A 4,920-nucleotide genomic window follows, 5' to 3' on the forward strand; every position below is an offset into this window, starting at 1 on the left:
TGTGATCTGCTGCTTTTCTCTAGCAGCTTTCAGTATGATATTCTTGTGTTGGATTTCTGGGATCTTGACTATTACACGTGTTGGTGTGTTTTTAATTGGGTTGAGGTTACTTGGCGTTCTGTATGCTTTGCTCACCTGAATGTCAGATTGTTTCCTCGTATTTGGGAAGTTTTCTGCTATTACTTCTGCCCATATTCTTTTTTAATGTCATTGGTATTGACTCCTTCTTTCTCATTGATGCCTCTTAGTCTCACACTGTTCATCTTTGTATCATCTTGTAGGTGATGAATTATTTTTTCCTGCATCCTCGTTGTTTTTAAGAGATATTTTTTACTTTTCACTAGCTGCGACAGCATCTTCAGGATCTGAAACTCTATCTTCACTTTCACTCAGTTTTGCAAGTTTGTGATTGAAATTTTAAGTTCCTCTGCATCTCTTTGACTCTGCTTCATGCAATCTATTTCTTTCCTGTATTGCTCATTCAAGGAATCCATCACTTTTCTAATCTCTATTTTTTTTTATCAGTGTCTTCTTGAGAAGCAGTTATTAATGCTTTTACTTCAGAGATTATTTCTGATCCGATTTCCTCCATATGTTTCTGCAACTGATTCTTTGCTTCAGACGCTATTAATTCAGAAATTTCTTTTTTTATTTCAGAGATTGATTCTGATGAGTTCCTCTATACATTTCTGCTGCTGTTTCTTTACCTCAGACATTATTACTTCAGACATTTCAGCTGCACTAGTGTCCTCTGCACTCGTTCTGGGTGGGCTTGGGTTCTGAGATTGCATTTTGTTCCTTCTCACTGTCATTTTGTATAGCACTGTCTTCTGACCTTTGTTGTAGAGCTTTGGTGCAGTTATATCCTTAGCACCTATTAAAATTCGAGTGCAGATCTACTAAGTTTGAATTCATCCAGTTGTGCTTGGCTTGGGTCTGGCTACTGTGCTCAGCTCCTTCCTGCTGCAGCCCTTGGAGGTGAACATGTTGTGCTCCTCTGGCAAGATGTTCTGTTCCTGGATCAGTTGGGTGGTTTTGTCCCCTACTCTCTCTGCAGGGACTGCAGCTGCAGAGAAAGTTTCACCCCAGGCCTGTATGCCAGGCCTGGGCTGAGTCTGGAGGGGTCCAGGGGTTGCAGGAGAGCTCAGAAGCTCTCCTGCACACTCATTGGGCCTGGGCTTGGGCGGGTCTGGAGGGGTCCCAAGAGCGTGGCGGAAGTTCTCACTCCCAAGGTGGGCTTGGGCTAGCTCTGGAGGGGTGGAGGGGTCCTGAGAATGTGGAGAAAGGTCTCACACACGCGGTGTGCCTGGGTTTGGTCCGGAGAGGTCCAGCTGGTGCAGGGGAGTGCAGAAGCTCTCCCACACACTCACAGGGCCTGGCCTTGGGCGGGTCTCTGATTGGGCTCTTGGAGAAGTCAGCACAAAAAATAAGGACTTTGGAATTGTGGCTGGAGGCAAGTCTGAGCTAGCTAGGCCCCAGGATGAGAAGCAATAGTAGGCCTTGCAAGTCTCCCCAGACGTGAACAGCAATTTGAGCTTATACTGTAACCAGCACCCCTCCCCCTATTCAGTGGGTCCTGGCAGGCATCAGCTGGAAAGCCAGACATCCAGACACATTCTCCGCTCCCTTCCCAGAGATGCCTTCGCTCTTTCCATGTGACACTGCTCCACCCAACTACACTTGTAATCTATAGGTTTTTTTTTTTTTTTTTTTCCTCCGAATGCCTTCAGGGCAGGTTTGGCTGGCTTGAGTTGTGGGGATCAAACCACAGCAAGCTGAACCTGACTGCTTTGTTGAAGCAGCCACTTAAAGAACTGAGCTAAGGGGCAGGCCCCCCAACCTAATATATAGTTTGATTGTAGTTTGACTCACACTGTGACTTTGCTGGATGCATTACCCCTGCCAAAGGGCCTCAGTGAACCCTCATGAAAGTCCAGGGCCTCTCCCATTCTTCCCCCTCTTCCCCTCCACTCCTCCTTCTCTCCTCCTCCCCTTCTCCTCTTCTTCTTCCTCCCCTCCTCCTCCTGCCCCTCCCCTCCCCTCCCCCTCTTTTTAATTAATTAATTTATTTATTTAGTGTTTTTGTTCTTTTCCCCCTACACCTCTTCTTTCTCCTCCGCCAACACAACTCTCATCCTTGCTCCTGGCCTCATGACCTCACTCCTCCATGCTGTGAAGCTGCAGACTTGGCACAGTTGGCCTCTCAACAGGTTGGGGTCATCCATTTCCTACATCATTATGAAAGAATTCAATCAATGGATGAGTAAATAATTAATGGAGGTCTGATCCAAGACAGTGGCCTTGTGGAAGAAAGGAGAAGAGATCTAAAATGTGAAAGGCCCAGATTAAATGCCCAATCCTGAGACTCCTCCTGACTTCTTATCTCCAGTCAGAAACTGAGCATACAGTCTCATTGCTGAACATCTTCCAGTTTCTGTTTAGGTCTCAGTTAACCTAAACAGTACTTAGGATTGAACTCAGGACTTTGGCACTGAATTCCATCCCTGGTGCACCCACTCACCACTAGCTTTAAAAAATAAATAAATAAAAGAGCCAGGGTCTTGGCAAGTCACTAAATGGCCCCAGGTTGGCTTGAAATTTCAGTCTTCCTGTCTCAGCCCCAGGTACCAAGGCGGGAGTTACAGGGTTCACCTCGGTTCACTTATAGCACTTGAGAGGCCCTTTTTTGGCTCATAACATTTGCTTTGAAAGGCTTCTCTTCCTTATACTAACGGAAAGAGTGTTCTTAATTCTCAGTCTCCTGAAACACACAGCACCCTGCTTCAAATGCAAAAATGAGGGAGTTATGCCAACTTTCCAGTTCTAGGGAAAGGATCTTCCTGCATTTGAGTCCCTGGATAACTTCCTGTGATCCAGCCTGCTGGGCAGGGGCTCAACCTGCCTGAAAGAAGTGTTTTTTTTTTTTTTTTTAAATGTATTTAGTACAGTGTCCACAGGATGTCACTAGGCAAATGGGACTCGCAGCTATCCTCCTGTTCTCAGCCTCTCCGCTCTGGGGTTACGGGTGCGCGCCACCACGCCTGCCTCAGTCCCCTCTCAGCACGCCCGCGAGTGGGGCAGCGCAGACGCCCATCCCCGCGCCTGCCTGGTGGGCCCTTTAGCCCGCTGAGCTGCTGTGGCCAGCTGAAAGAAGTTTTCAGTGTCATCGCAGTCTCTGTCCAGGGTAGGAACTCTCCTTCGTTTTTTAAAGGGAGCCAAATAAAGACACAGGTAGCATATGGCTACTCTCCCAGGTCTAATGATCTCAAGCAAAAGCTTTCTTTTCCCCCAGTGAATTACAACACAGGGCATCGTCTAGCACGTGCTAGTCAAGTCAATAAAAATAACTTTGAACGTCCACACTTTTCTCCCTTGGGAGCGGAGTGGTAGTGTTGGGCATATTCTGAGGAGGCCCTTGGGTCCCCACCAGTCCCTGCCCTTTGGGCCTCTCACCCCTCTGTGGTGTCTGTGGGAACAGGGCCAAGAGGAGGGGAAGCAGTTGAACTGGAGTCCTCAGGGCCTTGTTAGCATTTGCCCCTTAGACATTCCTGCTTCCAAATGTTGCACTCTATAGACGTCTTTACCTTAGATAAATTAAGGGCAGCCTGACTGTTGTTTACACTCTGTCTTAGGGGATTGCAATTCCAAGCAGACATCTAGAGGATCAAGAGCAGCTGGGATTTATTATTATTATTATTGTTATTTTCTTAGGAATTCAACAGTGGTTGTAGTGCATATTGTTGTCTTCAAAGTAGTTGTTCAGATTACCAGATATAAGCATGCAACATTAGTCACAAAAGGTTATAAAAAGTTAAAAAGGATAGAGGAAAACATTTTAAGCACTAACTACTCAATAGACCAGCAGCAATCACAGTGCAATTATCCAAGCTATCAGTAAAGCAGGCGATGTTATCCCAAATATCCAGCACCAGCTTTTCTTGTTATATAAACTGGTGTAAGTATGTTGACCCAATCTCCCATCATGAGAATAAATTTCTTTTTCTTTATCTTTTTTTTTTTTTTTTTGTATTTTAGGAAGGGGTCCACAGGGTCTACAGGGTCTCATTACATAGACTGGACTCGTAGTGATCTGCCTGTGTTCAGTCTCCCAAGAGCTGGGATGGCAGGCGTGTGCCACCATACCCAGTCTCAATCGCTACCTCAGCACACCCTGGGGGCGGGGCCGGCCACCTGGGGATGGAACCCCGGCCCCTGAATCTGCCTAAGCAGGCACTTTAATCTACTGAGTTATTTGGCTTTCCCTATGAGAATAAATTTCATCTGCTTATCATAAGTGACTTTGTAAAAAAGAATTGTTAACTTGGTTTGCTAGCATTTTGGTGTATGTTTGTCATTTGTTTACCAGGAACATGTAGTCTTCTTGTTGTTCATTATAGTCTCATGATTCTTTATCTCTGTTATGAGTCATGTCTCCTCTTTCATTCTTTTAACTTGAGTCTTCTCTCTTTGTTAGTCTAGCTAAAGATTTGATTTTTTTTTTTTTTTGTCTTTTCAAAGCACTGACTTTTAGTTTAGTTGATTGTTCCCATTTTCTTTTTTTGGTGCCTGTTTTTTCCCCTGTTCTGATTTTTGTTATTTCATTAATTCTGCCAAGTCCGGGCTCAGTTTGTTATTTTCTGTTTCCTTGAGGTTTAGTGTTAGGTTTTTGTTTTAGTGTATTCTTGTTTTTTGTTTTTGCTTTAGGCATTTATTACTATAAACTTCCATCTCAGGGCCACTTTTTCTGTATCTCCTAAAATTTAGTGGTTCATTTTAATTTTTATTTGTCTGAAGATATTTTTGATTTCCTTTTATTTTCTTCCTGGTTCCATCTGTTGTTCAGGACCATGTTGTTTTATTTTTTATTTTTTTAAACATTTATTTATTTTGTGTGTGTGTGTGTGTGTGTGTGTGTGTGTG

The sequence above is a fragment of the Octodon degus genome, unplaced genomic scaffold, assembly GCF_000260255.1.
Source record: "Octodon degus isolate 3935 unplaced genomic scaffold, OctDeg1.0 scaffold00100, whole genome shotgun sequence".
Taxonomy (NCBI): Eukaryota; Metazoa; Chordata; class Mammalia; order Rodentia; family Octodontidae; genus Octodon; species Octodon degus.